The sequence below is a fragment of the Stomoxys calcitrans genome, chromosome 2 (assembly GCF_963082655.1).
Source record: "Stomoxys calcitrans chromosome 2, idStoCalc2.1, whole genome shotgun sequence".
In the NCBI taxonomy this organism is placed as follows: domain Eukaryota; kingdom Metazoa; phylum Arthropoda; class Insecta; order Diptera; family Muscidae; genus Stomoxys; species Stomoxys calcitrans.
In genome coordinates, this window is record NC_081553.1 from 84,187,269 (window position 1) to 84,209,677 (window position 22,409).

Here is a 22,409-nt window from a genome sequence, read left to right on the forward strand (position 1 = left end):
AAGCTTTTTGCAAAATTTTGGCAAAATGGGTCCATTAATGCGCTTGCTGTGAGTCTAGAAGTTAAAATCGGGCGATATATATATATGAGAGCTATATCTAAATCTGAACCGATTTTCATTAAATTCACCAGTAATGTTGAGAGTCATTAGAAAATCCTTCCTCCCAAATTTTGAGAGAATCGGCTAACAAAAGACCATTTTATTGCATTATTACTGAAAATCGGACGAACATATATGTGGGAGCTATATCTAAATCTGTACCGATTTCGAGCAAACTTTATAGGCATTGTCGAAGTCATTGAAGAAATCGTTGTACGAAGTTTTGGGAAGATTGGTTCATAAATGCGTTTGCAGTGGCTCTAGGAGTGAAAATCGGGCGATATATAAAGGGTGATTTTTTTGAGGTTAGGATTTTCATGCATTAGTATTTGACAGATCACGTGGGATTTCAGACATGGTGTCAAAGAGAAAGATGCTCAGTATGCTTTGACATTTCATCATGAATAGACTTACTAACGAGCAACGCTTGCAAATCATTGAATTTTATTACCAAAATCAGTGTTCGGTTCGAAATTTTGACAAATTTTGTTCAGCGATGAGGCTCATTTCTGGTTGAATGGCTACGTAAATAAGCAAAATTGCCGCATTAGGAGTGAAGAGCAACCAGAAGCCGTTCAAGAACTGCCCATGCATCCCGAAAAATGCACTGTTTGGTGTGGTTTGTACGCTGGTGGAATCATTGGACCGTATTTTTTCAAAGATGCTGTTGGACGCAACGTTACGGTGAATGAACACATTTCGAACCGAACACTGATTTTGGTAATAAAATTCAATGATTTGCAAGCGTTGCTCGTTAGTAAGTCTATTCATGATGAAATGTCAAAGCATACTGAGCATCTTTCTCTTTGACACCATGTCTGAAATCCCACGTGATCTGTCAAATACTAATGCATGAAAATCCTAACCTCAAAAAAATCACCCTTCATATGAGAGCTATATCTAAATCTAAACCGATTTCTATGATAATACACCAGTAATGTCGAGAGTCATATGAAAATCCCTCCAGCCAAATTTCGAGAGAATCGGTTAACAAATGACCATTTTATTGCATTATTACTGAAAATCGGACGAACATATATATGGGAGCTATATCCAAATCGAAACCCATTTTTTGCAATTTTAAAAGGCTTCAACTCTAGACCGAAAAATATGCCTGTACCAAATTTGAAGACGATCGGATGAAAACTGCGACCTGTACTTTGTACACAAATTGACATAACCAACGGACAGACAGCATGACGGACAGACAGACAGATGGACAGACAGACGGACAGAGAGACGGACAGACAAACGAACAGACAGACAGACGGACAGACGGACAGACAGATGGACAGACAGACAGTCAGACGGACAGACAGACGGACAGACATACGGACAGACAGACAGACGGACAGACAGACTGACGGACAGACAGACGGACAGACTGGTAGACAGACAGACAGACAGACAGACGGACAGACAGACAGACAGACAGAAAGACAGACAGATAGACGGACAGACGGACAGACAGACGGACAGACAGACCGACAGACAGACAGACAGACGGACGGACGGACAGACAGACAGACAGACAGACAGACAGACCGACAGACAGACAGACAGACAGACAGGCAGACAGACGGACAGACAGATAAACAGGAAGACGGACAGATAGACGAACAGGAAGACGGACGGACAGACAGACAGACGGACGGACAGACAGACAGACGGACAGACAGACGGACAGACAGACGGACAGACAGACGGACAGACAGACGGACAGACAGACGGACAGACAGACGGACAGACAGACGGACAGACAGACGGACAGACAGAAGACGGACAGACAGAAGACGGACAGACAGACAGACGGACAGACAGACGGACAGACAGACGGACAGACAGACGGACAGACAGACGGATAGACAGACGGACAGACAGACGGACAGACAGACAGACAGACAGACGGACAGACAGACGGACAGACGGACAGACGGACGGACAGACAGACAGTCGGACATAGCTAAATCAAATCAGAAAGTGATTTTGAGTCGATCGGTATACTTATCAATGGGTCTATCTCTAGGCCACCGTAGCGCAGAGGTTAGCATGTCTGCCAATGACGCTGAACGCCTGGGTTCGGATCCTGGCGAGACCATCAGAAAAAGTATTCAGCGGTGATTTTCCCCTCCTAATGCTGGCAACATTTGTGAGGTACTATGCCATGTAAAACTTCTCTCCAAAGAAGTGCCGCACTGTGGCACGCCGTTCGAACTTGGCTATAAAAAGGAGTCCCCTTATCATTGAGCTTAAAACATGAATCGGACTGCACTCATTGATATGTGAAAAGTTTGCCCCTGTTCCTTAGTGGAATGGTCATGGGCAAAATTTGCAAAAATTTGTATTTGGGTCTAGCTCTTCTACTTCGTAGCGTTGCAAACAAATGCACAAACGTATTATACCCTATACCACAGTGGTGGTGTAGGGTATAAAAACCAACAATTTTCATATTGCCTAAATAGGTTAAACTATTTACAACAGAGTGAGAACGAGGCCATTTTTGTTACTTTGACTAGAAATCAATGCTTGATGTGCCCTTTTGAAGGCAATAGAAATGTGTCACTTATCTTCTTGTCCAAGAGCAAAGTTTTTGCTGCCCTCAAGCCTCAATTATCGCCCATTAACAGGCAAAGTAATGCGTGACGCCATACGGTCTTTTTTTGAACCAAAAAGAGAACAAATTATAGGAATTTTCCCCCAAAGGCAGCCAAAATAATTGCGACCTACACAAAAAAAGAGGAAGAAGAAGAAAACTTTCTTCTCAACAATGTATTTTTTTTGTATTTTACTTTAAACTGAATGTTTCCAACACTTTACAGAAATATCATGAGAACAAAAGAAACATTTTTTTAACAACAAGGCAAAAAATAAATAAAAGAATTGTCAGTAAAACATTAAATTATACCATAGATTGTGGTAAAGTGAGTGAGATTTTTTTTTTTCGTATTCTAACGAAAGTAATTTTTCTCCCCCTTTCTGTTTGGTGCTAAAATTACGGGGAATTTGTACAATTCTCATTAATGGGTTTGTCCAAACCAAAAGCATCCATTGAGAGACATTTTAACATATAACTATGTTTTGCAAAATAGCACAATGGAAGATATTACATTAGCAACAATAGGCCAACATCGAATGGGGTAGAAATAAATTTTAACAGCAACGCAAAATAAATCGTATATATAAAATTCAATTTGTGTTTGTTTGATTGTTTGTGTAGGTTGGTCTGGAAAGAAACATAGGCTACATAATTTTTTGATATCGGGAGGGGGGCGGACCTTCCCCTCTACCACAAAAGTACTACCCAAAAATTAAAGTGGACCGATAGGGACAATACGGGATTCCAATGAAAGGTATTCAAGAGTAGAGTACGAATTTCATAATAAAAGTTGGGTCTCAGTATGCGGGGGGCCGCCCCAACCCCAAAACCCCTTGAAATAGGTTTATTTGACAACCACGACAATATGGGACTCAAATGAAAGGTATTCGGGAGTAGATTACGAATATGGTCAGGAAGTAGGAATAGGCTTTATAATCTATTGATAACGGAAGGGGCGGGCTCTCCACCGTTACGCCAAAAGCACCACCCAAAATCAAAAGAGGACCGACAAGGACAATATAGGTATCAAATGAAAAGTATGCGGGAGTAGATAACGAATCTGGCATACAAATTCATGTCGAAGTATGGGGGGTCTCCCCACCCCCACAAAAACGCTCAAAATGGGAACATTATCCAATCACTGATATATGGGACTCGGTTTGTTTGTTCCCTATAGACTGAAAAATGGCAGAACCAATTTTCTCGAAATTTTCGAAAATTGTATACGTTGGTAGGGAAGGAAACATAGGCTATATAATTTTTCGGTATCGGAGGGGGGACGGACCCTCCCCCTTATGCCAAAAACACAACTCAAAACTAAAAGTGGACCGATCGGGACAATATAGGTATCAAATGAAAGATATTAGAGAGTAGGATACGAATGTGGTGTTTAAATTTGAGTCTAAGTACCCATCGGGCCGCCCCAACCCCGAAATTCCTCCAAACAGACATATTGGACGTTCTACTCAAGATGGGGCTCAAATGAAAGGCATTCGGGAGTAGATTTCGAATCTGGCATATAAAATCAGATCGAAGTATAGGGGGTCATGCCACCGCTCAAAAACGCCAATAGACCCATTATGACTATATGATACTTGGCTGAACAGATTTTCTTAAAATTTTCATAGATTGTGTAAGATTGTCTGGAAGGAAACATAGACTATATAATTTTTAGATATTGGATGGGGTCGGTCCCTCCCCCTTAACCCAACTACGCCATCAAAAACCAAAAGTGGACCAATAGGCACAATATGGGTATCAAATGAAAGGTATTGGAGACTAGAAAACGAATATCGTATTTAAACTTGGGTCCGAGTACCCGGCGGGCCTCCCTAACCCAAAAACTCCTCTAAACTAATATATTCGACGTTCATGTCAATATGGGTCTCAAATGAAAAGTATTCGACACTAGATTACAAATATGGCATAAAAAATTAGGTCCAAGTACCCACCCCAAGTAAACCAAATGGGCATATTAGCCGACCATGTGAACATGGGATTCAAATGAAAGGTATTTGGGAGTAGATTACGAATATGACATTCAAATTTGTGTTCAAGTCCAGGTGGCGCTTTTCCTTCTAAAAATGAGTCAAATAGGTTGATTGGCCCATTTTGATAATATGGGGCTCAAATGAAAGGTATTTGAGAATGAAAAACGAATAAGCACTCCCTAAACTGAACTTCAATTCCGATTATGGAGCTCAAATCAACGGTATTTGGGAGTAAAGAACGAATTTGATGTCTATTTTCAATGCAAATGATAAGGGACTTTTTTATAGCCGAACAATGAAAGAGCAGACGATCTGGCGGTGAAGGCCAGAGGACTGCCGTCAATATACTTGGTTAACACGAAGGCTTTCGGGTCGACGCAGACCGAGTTAAGAGAGTGGGCGACGAATGCGCATGCAACATTCTGGAACAGCGAACCGGTGGGTAGGACGGCGAAAATCCTATGTGGAGATCCAGATCGTGAGAAGACGAGGCTATTACCGAAAGGAAGCATGAGCATGCGGGGAAGATAATGAGACGTTGGAGCATTTCCTTTGTCAATGCCCGGCTTTCGCATCCAACAGATACCTGTACTTAGGTGAAGAAATCGTTTGGGGGCCGAGCCATAACGGAGTGAGGGGAAATGAAAGGGCAAACGATTTAGCGGTGAAGGCCAGAGGACTGCCGTCAATAAACTTGGTTAACCCGAAGCCATTCGGGTCGACGCAGTCCGAGTTAAGATAGTGGGCAACGACTGCGCATGCAACATTGTGGAACAGCGAAACGGTCGGTAGGACGGCGAAAATCCTATGGGGGGATCCAAATCGTGAGAAGACGAGGCTGTTACTGAAAGGAAGCAAGAAGGAGGTCAGTATAGCCACCATCACTTATGTAAAATCGGTGCGGCAAGTGATAGCATGTGTAGGGCATGGGGGGAAATATGATGAGACGTTGGAGCATATCCTATGTCATTTCGCGGCTTTCGCGTACAACAGATACCGGTGCTTAGGTGGAGACACAATAACAGACATGAACCAACTTAGGGGAGTGGTATTGAAAAAATTAAGGATTTTGTAGTAGCACGGAATTCCTAACTTAAAATTTGCTTTAACCTCTAACCTCTAAGGTTACTTTAAAGTTTTTAGAACGCACAAGAAGCCGATTACTGGCTTAGGTGTATGTCCATAGTGTTATGGGGCGGATTAATATCTGCACCCCTTTTCAACCTAACCCAAATTTTGAGATGATTGGACATATCTAAGTCGAATAAGAAAGTGATTCTGAGTCGATCGCTGTACTTATCAATGGGTCTATCTCTCTTCCTTTTTGGTGTTACAAACAAATGCACTAAGTTATAATACCATGTACTTCAGTAGTGGTGTAGGGTATTATTATCAAGTTTCCAAGTAAACCATTCCCAAGTTCAAAGTTATATAGAGATTTGCTTCCACTTTTTATACCCACCACCATAGGATGAGGGTATACTAACTTAGTAATTCATTTTGTAACACCTCGAAATATGGATCTGCGAACCCACAAAGTACATATATATTCTGGATCGTTTGTGCCGTACGTCGGTCTATCGAAACCACGATAGCGCTCGAACTCGTAAAGCTAGTCGCTTGAAATTTAGCACAAATACTTAATATAGACGTGGGTCATTGGGGATTGCAAATGGGTCAGATCCGTTCAGATTTAGATATAGCTCCCATATAAACCCATCTCCCGATTTGACTTCTTGAGCCCAAGGAAGCCACAACTTGTATCCGATTTGGCTGACATTTTGTATGTGGTGTTCCGTTACGACATCAAACAACTGTGCTAAGTACAGTTTAAATCGGTCAAGAACCTGCTCCTAGCTCCCATATAAACCGACAGACTTCTTTGACTTATAGAGCCCCTGGAGGCCACAAATTTAATACGATTTGCTTGAAATTTTGCATGTAGTGTTCTTTTAAGACTTCCAACAACTGTGCTCAGTACGGTTCAAATCGGTCTATAACCTGTTATAGCTCTCATATAAACCGATTTCTTGAGCCCCTGGAAGCCACAAATTTCCTTTGATTTGGCTAAAATTTTGCAAATAGTATTTTGTTGTGATTTTCAACAACTGTGCCATGTAGTATCAAAATCGGTTTATAACCTGATGTAGCTCCCATATAAACTGATCTTCCGATTTGACTTCTTGAGCCCCTGGAAGCCACAAATTTCGTTCGATTTGGCTGAAATATTGCATGTGGTGTTCTGTTATGACTTACAACCACTGTGCCAAATACGATTTAAATGCGTCTATAACTTGATGTGGCTCCCATATAAACCGATCTCCAGGTTTGACTTCTTGAGCTCCTGGAAGCCACAAATTTCGTTCGATTTGGCTGAAATATTGCATGTGGTGTTCTGTTAAAACTTTCAACAACTGCACCAAGTATGGTCCAAATCGATCAACAACCTGATATAGCTCCCATATAAACCGGTCTCTCGAATATCCGTGTTCGGTTCATAGAGATTTAAATTTCGCCGGTTAGGTAGAAGTTTGGTATGTAGAATAAGATTATGCCCTTCAACTAAATTAATTTTGTATAAAGTTTTAGCAGAATCCATGGTGGTGGGGTCCAAAAATTCGGCCCGGCTGAACTTAGAACGCTTTTACTTGTTTTCGTATTCCACTGTGCATTATAAGTTTCAAACTACCGAAAAACGTGGGAGAATATATGAACATTGTCATAAGGCTAAATATTTATCTTCTGCCAATACCCAATATGGCAAACCTACAGGAGTTCTTTCTCTTACCTATTCCAAGGTAGTCTTAAATATCCTTGACGCCTACAGCAGCATATATTATAACGTCCTTGAACACTGTCAAGAGTCAGCCTGCCTACAATATTTAGTTTTCATTTTCATTTTGCTTTTAATTTAATGCTATCAAACTATATAAAATAGATTAAACATTGTCGAGTGCGCCAACATGGCACATGGTCATTGTTTTTGAAAAGCTAATATAATTAAATAATATGTTGTTGTTTTCCATTAAAATCGGCAAAGGCCATAAAAGAAATTGGCCAAATTAAAACGGAGAGTGTGCCATTTGTGTGTGTGTGTGTGTGAGTGTGGGTAGATGTACTATATCATGATGCCTCGTATCGCATCGTTGTAATCTACTTCTTGTTGCTTGTCGACATGGCCATTAGTGGCATAGGGCGGCTGAGGCGTCTAGGGCATAAGGTTACCCACTCCTCCCTTTTGGGCTAACAGCCACAAAAATGGCAAAACACCATAATATTATCCGCAAAGTAAAGTAAAGAAGCACTGCAAGAGGAGATGAGCAGTACTTTGGACAAATAACCATATCTTAGGCGGGTACTTATGAAGGTCAGAATATGGCCAGTGAGCTGTTTTGTTTTGATTCGGTAGAGCTTTTAATTTTCATTCACATCACCACTACTGTGAAAGAAGGTATTATAAATAAGTGCCATAGTCTGTAACCCGCGGATGGATGGGAGAATTAAGAATGAGCTTTTTTTAACCAATCACCATTGATTCACTGCTAAGAAGATGCAGATATTAATCCGCCCCATGCCACTATGGACATACACCTAAGCCAGTAATCGGCATGTTGTGCGCTCTAAGAACTATAAGGTAAACTCTAAAAAGAAAATTTTAAGCTAGGAATTCCGTGCTACTTACAAAATCCTTAATTGTTTTCAATACCTCTCCCCTAAGTTGGTTCATGTCTGATATTGTGTCTCCAGCCAAGTACCGGTATTTGTTGGACGCGAAAACCGGGCAATGATAAAGGAAATGATCCAACGTCTCATTATCTTCCCCGCATGCCCTACATATGCTATCACTTGCCGCACCGATTTTACATAAGTGAGCTCTTAATCCTATGTGTCCCGTTATGATACCAATAGCTATACTGACCTCCTTCTTGCTTCCTTTCACTAATAGCTTCGTCTTCTCACGATCTGGATCCCCCCATTGGATTTTCGCCGTCCTACCGACCGTTTCGCTGTTCCACAATGTTGCATGCGTATTCGTCTCCCACTCCCTTAACTCGGACTGCGTCGACCCGAAAGGTTTCGGGTTAACCAAGTTTATTGACGGCAGTCCTCTGGCCTTCACCGCCAAATCGTCTGCCCTTTTATTTCCCCTTACTCCGTTATGGCCCGGCACCCAAACGATGCGGATTTTGTCATTCTCAGAGAAGGCGTTAATCTCCTTCTTACACTGTAAAACTGTTCGTGACCTTTCCGTCCTGGTTGTTATTGCCATAATCTCCTTATGTCAATTTTACTGTCGGTAAGGATGTTCACACTCGATGTCCTCGCGTTAGCACCACATCACATCACGCATTCCGTGAACGCCCGGATCTCCGCCTGCAGGACCGTATTATGGTCAGGCAGTCTAAAACAGATCTCAGTCCCTGAGTTCTCAATGTTAACCCCCAGGCCCACTCTGTCTTCTAGCTTTGATCCAGTCGTGTAACATGTTCTTCCAAATGGCAATACTAGGTTTGCGTCAATCCAAGACGGTGCCGTTGGCAGCAGTGCCTCGCACTCGACTTCAAGGTTCATCTCAGGTATCCGATCGGAAACCTCTTCCCTTTCTTCCTGGTTTCCTATCGTCGCCTCGTTTATACCGCGATGATATGAGCTGCTCCCATCCTCAATTTCAATTTCAATTTTGCCATCGCCTTAAGTCTCATAGCCGCAGTGGCTGCCTCACACTTTATCTGTATGTCAATGGGTTGGATATCTAGAATAGTCTCCAGTGCCCTAGTGGGATTGGTCCTCAACGGTCGACTTATGCCAAGACAACATGTTCTCTGAACCTGTTGTATGGCCCTTATGTTGCATTTTTCTTCACAGCAGTCCACCAAACTACTGAGGTGTAAGTAAGTATTGATCTAATCACGCTCCTGTAGAGCCAGTGGACTATCCTAGGATTCAGGCCCCATTTCGAGTCTACGGCCCGTCTACATAGTGCCCAACATCTGTGAGCCTTCTCAGTACGCTCCTGAATGTGACACTTCCAATTCTGTTTCCTATTCAAGATCACACCTAAGTATTTGACCTTGTCAGATATCGAAATCGTCCTATTGAGGAAACGTGGTGCGTTAAATTGGCCTACCTTCATCTTCCTCGTGAACTGTAGAGTGGCATATATAGCGCTTGGATTTTTGCTCATTTTTGGTAGGGAGTTATTAAAGACCTTTTCTTGCTAAAGAAGATAAGTTAATTCTTGGATGTTTCGAGAAGAAGAAAAAGATATACCTGTATTACAATGAATAAGAACCTGGCGACAGCACCCTCTGGGCTTCTTTCTCATTCAAATCTATAAGTTTAGAGGAACATCTTAAGACAGCGTCTTTTCTTATCCCCGAACAATTGTTGGCAACTTTGATTTTTAGCCCATGGTTCGGTTGGTGAAGATACAAAGGTATGTTCAACTTTCAAGACTGTGGAAAAATTTTGATAACTCAAACCAATATCAAGGCCAAGCCGTAGCTGTGGCTTTATACCCCCACGTCTGTCGTAGTGTCCATTGACTCATCGTCTTAAGTGTCCATCATAAAAAGGAAAATATAATTTTTCGCTGTAAACCTCTTAGTATGTGCTTCTCTAATACTCCCACTCATAGTGTAGGATATCAAAATATCGTCTTTTGCCAATCTCAAGTCTTTGCACACTTATTTTCCATTTATTTTCTTACCACCAGCCATCCTCAGGGACTTGTGAAAATGTGCGTTTTGTTCGAAAAGTCACTGTCCTAAGGAGAGAAAAATAAGCATAATAAATAATGGTACACATTGGGCGTTAAAGGTCCTCAAAAAGAAAAAAACCCGGTGATTTTCATCAGGCGAAATAAATTCCCTAATAGTCATGTGCAGGCGGGAAGCACTTTGCCCTTTTGTGGCTTCAGTCTTTCAACGAATTATGCTCTGGCTTTGCTGGCTTCATGATGGTATGAGCATCGCGGGTGCGAATGAAAATTCAAATGGGTATTGTGTGAAAATTTTTTCCTTCACTTATTATTCATATGAATTAATGATGCTCTAGCTGAGGGTCACAAATATTCCGAATTCATATTTAATTACTGCAAATGACAATAATTATAAAAAGATGATAAGCTTTTTGTAGATAAAGCCTGTGGATTTGGTGTTGTTTTCGGTTTTCACATCTAAGCCAAGGATATGAACACCAAAGTATATGCATTTGCAGGCAAAACTGTCGAGACATGGTGTCATCAAGAGCTGTCGCAAAAATTAATGCTTGAAAGTGCCCGCATGATTGCTCCCTAATGGATTTCAAAGCTCACACTATTGCCTAACTGTTGTCTAGACAAACGAAGAAGTGATCATTACCTTACAAGGCAACGAAAATGACACCAACAACTTAAAGAAATTATGAAATATTTGACAACATTTTATTTAACTTTGGATAACCACCATCTCGGGAATACATGGAAACCCCCTTTCGTCAAAATCCGGTGAATATTCAATAAAAAGTAGACCGATCGGGACAATATGCGATTCAAATGGAAGGTATTCAAAAGTAGAGTACGAATTTCATAGTAAAAGTCGGGTCGAAGCACATGGGAGGCTTCCCCAGCCCCAAAACCCTTTAAAATAGGCTTATTTGACGATCATGACAATATGGGTATCAAATGAAAAGTATGCGGAAGTTGATAACGAATCTGGCATAGAAATTCATGTCTAAGTATAGGGCGTCACCCCAACACCCACAAAAACGCCCAAAATGGGCACATTAGCCAATCACGGCTTTATGGGACTCGATTTGTGCCGTATAGACTGAAATACGGCAGAACAGATTTTCTCGAAATTTTCGCATGCTGTGTCGGTAGGTCTAGGAGGAAACATAGGTTATATAATTTTTCGGTATCGGAAGGAGGACGGACCCTCTCCCTCATGCCGAAAACACAACCCAATTTTAAAAGTGAACCGATCGGGACAGTATAAGTATCAAATGAAAGGTATTGGAGAGTAGAATACGAATGTGGCGTTTAAATTTGAGCCTAAGTACCCATCCGGCCGCCCCAACCCCAAAACTCCCACAAACAGACGTATTGCACTTCATTTCAATATGGGGCTCAAATGAAAGGTATTCGGGAGTAAATTTCGAATCTGGCATAAAAAATCAGATCGAAGCATAAGGGGTCACAGCACCCCTCAAAAACGCCATATGATATTTTCATAAATTGTGTACGTTTGTCTGGAAGGAAACATAGGTTATATAATTTTTGGATATCGGGTGGAAGCGGACCCTCCCCCTTACCCTAAAACGCCGCCCATATCCCAAAGTGGTCCGATGGGCACAGTATGGGTATCAAATAAAAGGTATTGGAGACCAGAAAATTAATATGGTAATAAAATTTGGGACCAAGTACCCAGCGGGCCCCCCCCAACCACAAAACTCATCTAAACATATATATTCGAAGTTCAGGTCAATATGGGACACAAATGAAAAGTATTTATAAGGCAGTAAATTACAAATATGGCATAAAACATTAGGTCAAAGTACCCCCAAATGGTCATATTAGCCGACCATGGCTATATGGGACTCAAATTAAAGGTATTTGGGAGTAGATTACGAATATGACAATAAAACTTGCGTTCAAGTCTAGATTGCGCTTTTACTCCTAAAGATACGTCAAATGGCTTATTTGACCCATTTTGACAATATGGGACTCAAATGAAAGTAATTCAAGAGTAGAAAACGAATTTGATATCCAATTTTGGAGCCAAGTGTTTGGGGGGATATGAAAATTCACCCCCTAAACTTAACTTCATATCAGACTATGGCAAATTGGAGCTCAAATCCACGGAATTGGGGGGGTAAAGAACGAATTTGATATCTTTTTTTTTAGGGCAAAGTACCGGTGGCCGGTTAAACCGAAGCCTTTCGGATCGACGCAGTCTGATTTAGTCGTGGGCGACAAACGCATGTAACAATTTGGAACAGCGAAACAGTCGATAGGACGGCGAAAATCCTATGGGGGGAACCAGATCGCGAGAAGACGAGGCTATTATTGAAAGGAAGTAAGAAAGAGGTCAGTATAGCTATTGGTATCATAATGGGACACTTGGGACTACGAGCTGTCTTATGTAAAATCGGTGCGGCAAGTGATAGCATGTGTAGGGCATGTGGGGAAAATGATGAGACGTTAGAGCATATCCCAAAAATTAAAATGTTTTTCTTCGAGGTTACTGTTTAGTTTTTGGAGCGCACAACAAGCCGATTACTGGCTTAGGGGTATGTCTATAGTGGCATGGGGCAGATAAATATCTGCACCCTATTTTCAACCTAACCTAACGTAACCTACGCGCACCAAAAACAAAACATGGTTTCTATTGTTGTAGTGTGGTGCCTCGGGGGACACCCTAAGCCCGTCAAATGGATATATAGACCAATCACGATAATTCAGCGTCATAGGCGGACATATGCTACAATGGCACGAATTCGATATTCACATTCTGGGCGAAGTGTCCCCACCCTTAAAAGATATTAGAGAGTTAAAGAACGCGCAGCAGAGCGGGCCCGGTTCGTCTAATAAAGTATATATATTCTTCATCGTTTCGACACCCTGAGTCGATCTAGCCATGTCCGTCCGTCCGTCTCTCGAAATCACTATAACTGTGGAACGCGTAAAGCTAGCCGCTTGAAATTTTGCACAGATACTTCCTATTTATGCAGGTCGTAGGGAACTGCAAATGGGTCATATCGGTTCAGATTTAGATATAAATGCAAATATTGCCCATGAACATTTTACTAAGGAACAGGGACAAACTTCTCACATAGTAATGAGTGCAGTACGATTCATATTTAACCTCTATGATAAGGGGCCTTCTTTTTATAGCCGAGTCCGAACGGCTTGCCACACCTCTTTGGAGAGAAGTTCTACATGGCATAGTACCTCACAAATGTTGCCAGCATTAGGAGGGGAAAACCACCGCTGAAAATTTTTTTCTCATGTCCACGACGGGATATTAAGCCAGGCGTTCGGAGTCATAGGCGGACATGCTAACCTCTGCGCCATGGGGCCACCAATATTCAAGTATAGGTTAGGTTAGGCTGAAAAGAGCGTGCAGATATTAATCCGCTCCATGCCACTATGGACATACATCTAAGACAGTAATCCTTGTCGTGTGCTCTAAAAACTATAAAGTATCATCCAGAAAGAAAATTTGAAGTTAGGAATTCCGTGCTATTTAAAAAATCCTTAATTTTTAAGCATTTTTATCACATTATTGAATTTTTATTTTTTATACCCACCACCGAAGGATGGGGGTATATTTATTTTGTCATTCCGTTTGGAACACATCGCAATATTCACTTCCGCCCCTATAAAGTATATATATTCTTGATCAGCGTAAAAATCTAAGACGATCTAGACGTGTCCGTCCGTCTGTCCGTCTGTCTGTTGAAATCACGCTACAGTCTTTAAAAATAGAGATATTGAGCTGAAATTTTGCACAGATTCTTTTAAGCAGGTTAAGTTCGAATATGGGCTATATCGGACAATATCTTGATATAGCCCCCATATAGACCGATCCGCCGATTTAGGGTATTAGACCATTAAAAGCCACATTTATTATCCGATTTTGCTGAAATTAAGGACAGGGAGTTGTGTGAGGCCCTTCGACTTCTTTCGTTAATTTGGACCAGATCGGTTCAGATTTGGATATAGCTGCCATATAGACCGATCCTCCGATTTAGGGTCTTAGGCCCACAAAAGCCATATTTATTATCCGATTTTGATGAAATTCGGGACAGTGAATTGTGTTAGATCCATCGACATCCTTCGTCAATTTGGCCCAGATCGGTCCAGATTTGGATATAGCTGTCATATAGACCGATCCTCCGATTTAGGGTCTTAGGCCCACAAAAGCCATATTTATTATCCGATTTTAATGAAATTCGGGACAGTGAATTGTGTTAGATCCATCGACATCCTTCGTCAATTTGGCCCAGATCGGTCCAGATTTGGATATAGCTGCCATATAGACCGATCCTCCGATTTAGGGTAATAGACCCATAAAAGCCACATTTATTATCCGATTTTGCTGAAGTTTGGGACAGTGAATTGTCTTAGGCCCTTCGACATATTTCTTCAAATTGGCCCAGATCGGTTCAGATTTGGATATAGCTGCAATATAGACCGATTTCTTGATTTCAAGTTTTCGGCCCATAAAATGCTCATTTATTGTCCGATGTCGCCGAAATTCGGGACAGTGAGTTAAGTTAAGCCCCTAGACATACTTCTGCAATATCGCACAGATCGGTCCAGATTTGGATATAGAGCCATATAGACCGATATCTAGGTTTTAGATTTTGGGGCCATAAAAGACGCATTTATTGTCCGATGTCGCCGAAATTTGAGACGGTGAGTTTAGTTAGGCTCTTCGACGTCCTTCTTCAACTTTGCCCAGATCGGTCCAGATTTGAATATAGCTGCCATATAGACTGATCTCTGGATTTAAGGTTTTAGGCCCATAAAAGAGGCATTTAATGTCCGATTTCGCCGAAATTTGGGACAGTGCTTTGTGTTAGGCTCTTCGATATTTTTATGCAACTTGGCACAAATCGGTCCAGATTTGGATATAGCTGCCATGTAGACCGATATCTCGATTTAAAATCTTGGCCCCATAAAAGGCGCATTTATAATCCGATTTCACTGAAATTTGACACAGTGACTTATGTTAGGCTTTTCGACATCCGTGTCGTTTATGGTTCAGATCGGTTTATTTTTAGATATCGCTACTGTACTTATTAGTATTTGGTCCAAATCAGAACATATTTTGATATAACTGATATGGGACATAAGTTATGAAATTTTCACCGAATTTTTATGAAAGGTGGTTTACATATATACCCGAGGTGGTGGGTATCCAAAGTTCGGCCCGGCCGAACTTAATGCCCTTTTACTTGTTTACAATAATGTGTCTCCATCTAAGTGCCGGTATCCGTTAGACGCGAAAGCTGGGCAGTGACAAAGGAAATGCTCCAACGTCTCATCATCTTCCCCGTATGCCCTATAGTGAGTGAGATCGTAGTCCTATGTGTCCCGTCATGATACCAATAGCTATACTGACCTCCTTCTTGCTTCCTTTCAGTAATAGCCTCGTCTTCTCACGATCTGGATCCCCCCATAGGATTTTCGCCGTCCTACCGACCGTTTTGCTGTTCCACAATGTTGCATGCGAATTCGTCGCCCACTCCCTTAACTCGGACTGCGTCGACCCGAAAGGCTTCGGGTTAACCAAGTTTATTGTCCAAGGCATTCCTCTGGCCTTCACCGCCATATCGTCTGCCCTTTCATTTCCCCTTACTCCGTTATGGCCCGGCACCCAAACGATGCGGATTTTGCCATCCTCAGAGAAGGCGTTAATCTTCATCTTACACTGCAAGATTGTTCGGGACCTTACCCTCCTGGTTGTTATTACCGTGATGGCCAGTTTATTGTCTGTAAAGATGTTAACACTCTACCGCCTCGCGTTAGCACCACACCACTTCACGCATTTCGTGATCGCCCCGAACTCCGCCTGCAGGACCGTTTTAAGGTCAGGCAGTCTAAAACAGATCTCAGTCCCTGGGTTATCAATGTAGACCCCCATGCCCTCTCTGTCCTCCAGCTTTGATCCATCCGTGTAACATAATCTTCCAGATGACAATACTAATCTTCAGATATAGCTTCAATAAAAAATGTTCCTTTGACTTGGCGTCTCTTCATAGGCAGACATGCTAACCTTTGCGCTACGGTGGCCTCCAGGACTCAGTGGTATGTCAGCTGTTTTCCTCTGTATGGAATGCTCATGGCCAAATTGCATTTTCGAATATTAACCGATTTGGGCCATTTGCAATCCCTTTTCTCCAACATTAGATACAAAAATTTAAAATTTCATTCGTATATCTTTAGTTGTTCACCTGCTACCATGCTATCCGCAGACCGACGTAAAATTCAATTCAACATTAAACATAAAATTTCAGCGCGATTTTAGTTTACTACTTAACAGTTCTCTCATTAGCAGCAAGATTTTAACTGAAATCTTTGGAGCTTCTGATGTTCATTTTATATGACAAGCAACTAACTAATTGAGGCAGCTACCAGTTGCGCTTCAAGCATTCCGCAAAAGGTCGTAAATCAATTTTGGCTCAAGCAAACATTGTAAGTATTATTTTTTTCCCTAGTTCTACAAAATTTAATTGTTGGGTTTTCTCAACCTCAAATGGGGCACGTGAAGCATTAAAAATATAAAAGTAAACACACCACCTTCCTATGAAACGTTTGGTGTTGGTTTTTTCCGACTTTACAATGAACTTCCAAGCAAAAATTAAAAACGCATTTCAATTGTATTACCAAACTACTTGGTATACACAATAAACTAAATGCATAGCTCGAAGTTTTCTCTTACTTTAAGAGAGATTTGTTATTTTCATCTAACAGAGAGAGAGAGAGAAAAATCATTTCAATGCTACAGCACTGTTATTTGGGTTAACATAAAAGGACATGCACTGCAATACATGATAATCATACGCACCAGCAAACGCTGTTCGATGGCACGGCCATAATCAGTACGACATAGTTTGCCCAACGAGAAGGTTTGTTCGGACGGGTGTTTTGCATTCTGTGGCTACTAGACTATTATTTGACAAATATTTAACTTGTTATTGCTGTTAATCCTGTGTGGTGTTTGTTATTTGACTGGTAACAAGTGATACTGTTGCTCGCATTATGTACATACGATGGCATGGGCGACGCCGCCACTGCCACCACCGCCGCCGCCGCCGGCAATTGTACTAAATCTCGTGTTTTATTGTCACTGATAATAGCCATTATGAGGATAATGCGAATTCGGGCATAATTTATCAGAGAACTGAGGCAAAACAAAGGAAAAAGTGTTTCCTTGTTTTACAAAGTGGATAGATGGATATACGATTCACGAGCAACGCGGTCTCTTTGCTATGTGCGACTGCGACGAGAGACACAAACAAATTCAAATAGTGAAATGTAATTAATTACATTGCCAAAGGAAAAGAAACGTGCCCAGAATAAATACACAATGGATGAATATGACCAAAAGCTACAATTTGTGGAAAAATTTTAATATCAGTGTTATTTAAAATATAACGCTTCTCAGCCAAAGGCTATTAAAATCATACACATAAAGTGCATGTTTTTACACGCAAAAAATATTCAAAGTCTTTTGGGAAAAATTAATTAAAAATGTGTGCATTGTAGTATGTGTGCTTATTAAAAACCTCAGAGAATAATAAATAATTAAATAATAAATAACTGAGTAATGCATTGTGAAATTTCAAACTCTTTTTTTCAACAGCAATAGCAGAAACCATAGTAAACAGAATCTCGTTTTTCGCTATAAATTGAAACTGAACTTCATACCGTTGCGTTTCGGTTACCAACACAAGTGTGCCCTAACCCAAAGAAACCATAGACTTCCGGTTGACCACTTTGCTGGAGGTAAAGTTTCTCAAAACAACCCGAATCCTTATACGAAATAAATGAAAAAAGAAAAATCAAATATATATTCGAGCCAAAGACCCTGGGGTTACATGCACAACGTTATTGAAAACGGAAATGAAACGAAAAAGAAATATTATATGGCATAGGAATCAAGTCAAACGAAGAAAAGTTACCAATTAACCAAGGAAACTTAACTAGGGAAACTTTATAAGAATGGACTATTTAAGGGGAAGCCGGCTAAAACAACAAAAATTTCCATTTATGAGTAACAAGTGCTAAGGTCTTAAAGGCCATGGATACGCATACTTAAAGGAACACTGACAACAAGTTTTTAAAGTCAACTGATTCTGAGTCAATATGGACTAAGTTATAATACCCAGTGGTAACAAGTAAAAGAGTGCTAAGTTCGGCCGGGCCGAATCTTATATACCCTCCACCATGAATCGCATGTGTCGAGCTCTCCTCCCGGTATCTCTTTTTAGGCAAACAAAGGATAAAAGAAAAGAATTGCTATGCTATTGAAACTGTATCAAGTTATGGTGCATTTCGGATCTTAATTGAATTGAATATTGGAGGCCATAGTAAAAGTCATTGTGTAAAATTTGAGCCAAATCTAGTAAGAATTGCGCCCTTCAAGGGCTGAAGAAGAGATCGGTTTATATGGGAGCTGTATGAGGCTATAAACCGATTCAGACAATATTCGACACGTATGTTGGTATCATGGGGGAAGCCGTTGTACATAATTTCAGCCAAATCGCATAATAATCGTGCCCTTTAGAGGCTCAAGAAGTCAAGACCCCAGATCGGTTTAAATGGCAGCTATATCAGGTTATGGACCGATTTACACCATACTTAGCACAGCTGTTGAAAGTCATAACAAAATGCCTCATGCTAAATTTCAGCCATATCGTATAATAATTGCGCCCTGTAGAGGCTCAAGAAGTCAAGCCCCAGATCAGATTAAATGGCAGCTATATCACGTTATGAACCGATTTCCACCATACTAAGCACAAATGTTGAAAGACATAACAAAACATGTCATGCCAAATTTCAGCCAAATCGGATAAGAATTGCGCCCTCTAGTGGCTCAAGAAGTCAAGACCCTAGATCGGTATATATGGCAGCTATACCACGTTATACACCGATTTGAAGCATACGTTGCACAGGTGTTGAAAGTCGTAACAAAATGCCTCATGCAAAATTTCAGCCATATCGGATAATAATTGCGTCCTCTAGTGGCTCAAGACCCCAGATCGGTTTATATGGCAGCTATATCAGGTTATGAACCGATTTCCACCATACTTAGCACAGTCGTTGAAAGTCATAACAAAATACCTCATGGGAAATTTCAGCCATATCGAATAATAATTGCGCCCTGTAGAGGCTCAAGAAACCAAGACCCCACATCGGTATATATGGCAGCTATACCAGGTTATGGACCAATTTGAACCATAGTTAGCGCAGCTGTTGAAAGACATAACAAAACACCTCATGAAAAATTTCAGCAGAATCGGATAATAATTGCGTCCTCTAGTGGCTCAAGAAGTCAAGACCCCAGATCGGTTTATATGGCAGCTTTATCGGGTTATGAACCGATTTCCACCATAATTAGCACAGATTCCACAGACCTTCCAACGAAGGCATAACAATACACCTCACGCTAAATTTCAGCCAAATCGGATAAGAATTGCGTCTTCTAGTGGCTCAAGAAGACAAGATCCATGATCGGTTTATATGGCATCTATATCAAAACATGGACCGATATGGCCCATTTACAATCCCAATCGACCTACACTAATAAGAAGTACTTGTGCAAAATTTCAAGCGGCTAGCTTTTCTCCTTCGAAAGTTAGCGTGCTTTCGACAGACAGGCGGACGGACGGACAGGCGGACGGACAGACGGACGGACAGACGGACGGACAGACGGACGGACAGACGGACGGACAGACGGACGGACAGACGGACGGACAGACGGACGGACAGACGGACGGACAGACGGACGGACAGACGGACGGACAGACGGACAGACGGACGGACAGACGGACGGACAGACGGACGGACAGACGGACGGACAGACGGACGGACAGACGGACGGACAGACGGACGGACGGACGGACGGACAGACGGACTGACAGACGGACGGACATGGCTAGATCAACTTTAGCTGGAGGAACGGACATGGCTAGATCAACTTTAAATGTCATGACGATCAAGAATATATAAAGATTATGGGGTCTTAGACGAATATTTCGAGGAGTTACAAACAGAATGACCAAAGAGGTATAGCCCCATCCTATGGTGGAGGGTATAAAAAAGAGCAACGAGATGGAAGAATGGATTGAGGACGGGAGCAGCTCATACCATCGCGGTATAATCGAGGCGACGAAAGAAAACCTGGAAGGAAGGAAAGAGGTTTCCGATCGGACAACCGAGATGAACCTTGAGGTCGAGTTCGAGGCACTGCTGCCAGCGGCATAGTCTTGGATTGACGAAAGCCTAGTATTGCCATGTGGAAGATCACGTTACACGGATGAATCAAATCTAGAGGACTGAGTGGGCCTTGGGGTCTACATTGAGTTTCCAGGTTCTGAGATCTGTTATAGACTGCCTGACCATAATACGGTCCTGCAGGTGGAGATACGGGCGATCACGGGATTTATGAGGGTGTGTGTGCTAACGCGAGGACATCGAGTGTAAACATCTTTCCGGACAATAAAATAGGCATAAGGGCAATAACAACCAGGGTGGTAAGGTCAGGCACAGTTTTGCAGTGTAAGAAGGACATAAACGCCTTCTCTGAGGATGACACAATCCGCATCGTTTGGGTGCTGGGCCATAACGGAGTAAGGGGGAATGAAATGGCAGACGATTCGGCGGTGAAAGCCAGAGGACTGCTGTCAATAAACTTGATTAACCCGAAGCCTTTCGGGTCGACGCAGTCCGAGTTAAGGGCGTGGGCGACAAATGCGCATGAAACATTGTCGAACAGTGAAACAGTCGGTAGGATGGCGAAAATCCAATGGGGGGATTCAGATCGTGAGAAGGCGAGAGGAGGTAAGAAGAAGGTCAGTATAGCTTTTGGTATCATAACGGGACACATAGGACTACGAGCTCGCTTATTTTGAAATCGGTGCGGCAAGTAATAGCATGTGTAGGGCATGCCCGGAATATGATGGGACGTTGGGAATTCCCTAAGTCATTGCCCGGCTTTCGCGGCTTAAAGACACCGCAATACCAGACATGAACCAACTTAGGGGCGTGGCAGCATGGAAAACAATTAAGGATTTTGTAGGTATCATGGAATTGCAATTTCCAAATTTTTTGCAAATATTGCCCATGAACATTCACTAAGGAACGGGGGCAAACTTATCACATATCAATGAGTGCAGCCCGATTTAAGTTTTAAACTCAATGATAAGGGGCCTCCTTTTTGGAGCCGAGTCCGAACGGAGTGCCGCAGTGCGACACCTCTTTGGAGAGAAGTTTTACATGACACAGTACCTCACAAATGTTGCCACCATTAGGAGGGAAAACTAACGCTAAAAATGAAAATGAAAAGTGTTTGATTACAAATATGGCATAAGACATTAGGTCCAAATAATGGGAGGTCGCCAAACCCCAAATACCCCCAAATGGGCATATTAGCCGACCATGACTATATGGGACTCAAATGAAAGGTATTATGAGTCAAATAGTTTGATATGAGACTCAAATAAAATGTATTTGAGAGTAGATAAAGAATTTGATATCTAATTTTGTTTTGGGGTACATCCTAAAGCACTTTCTAAACTGTGCCGGTGGCCTTCCCAGCCGCAAAACACCCTCCAAACAGTTCATATTTACCGGCCATGGCAATACGAGGCTCAAATTAAGGGATTTGGAAGTGCAGCACGAATTTGATATCCATATTTGAGTCGAAATGTCTGAGGTGCCATCCCTCACCTAATGAGAACATTACACTTAGGAAGAACACATCAATGAGTGCTTTCCGATTCAAGTTTAAATTCAATGATAAGGAACCTTTTTTATAGCCGAGTCCGAACGGCGTCCCGCAGTGCGATACCTCTTTGGGGAAAATTTTTTAAATGACCATACATGGCATTGTACCTCGCAAATGTCGCCAACATTAGGAGGGTATAGACACGGCTTTGTCCGATGTTTTCGACAGGATTCGAACGCGTTCAGAGTCATAGGCTACAATAGCACGAATTTAAAATCCATA

The 22,409-nt window shown here is 41.8% G+C and overlaps 2 protein-coding genes across 7 annotated transcripts in view; one reads left to right on the forward strand and one right to left on the reverse strand.

The window, feature by feature from the left end:
• Nucleotides 1–22,409, reverse strand: part of LOC106083314 (uncharacterized) — a 254,888-nt gene that overhangs the window by 159,160 nt on the left and 73,319 nt on the right. The window lies entirely within an intron of this gene.
• LOC106094377 (dermokine) overlaps nt 17,244–22,409 on the forward strand; it is a 105,841-nt gene continuing 100,675 nt past the window's right edge. For 2 of the 5 annotated variants that reach the window (XM_059361523.1, XM_059361521.1), the window contains exon 1: nt 17,274–17,410. The gene's annotated coding sequence lies outside the window, so the exon portion shown is untranslated. The other 3 variants (XM_059361526.1, XM_059361525.1, XM_059361524.1) reach the window with 2 other exon arrangements.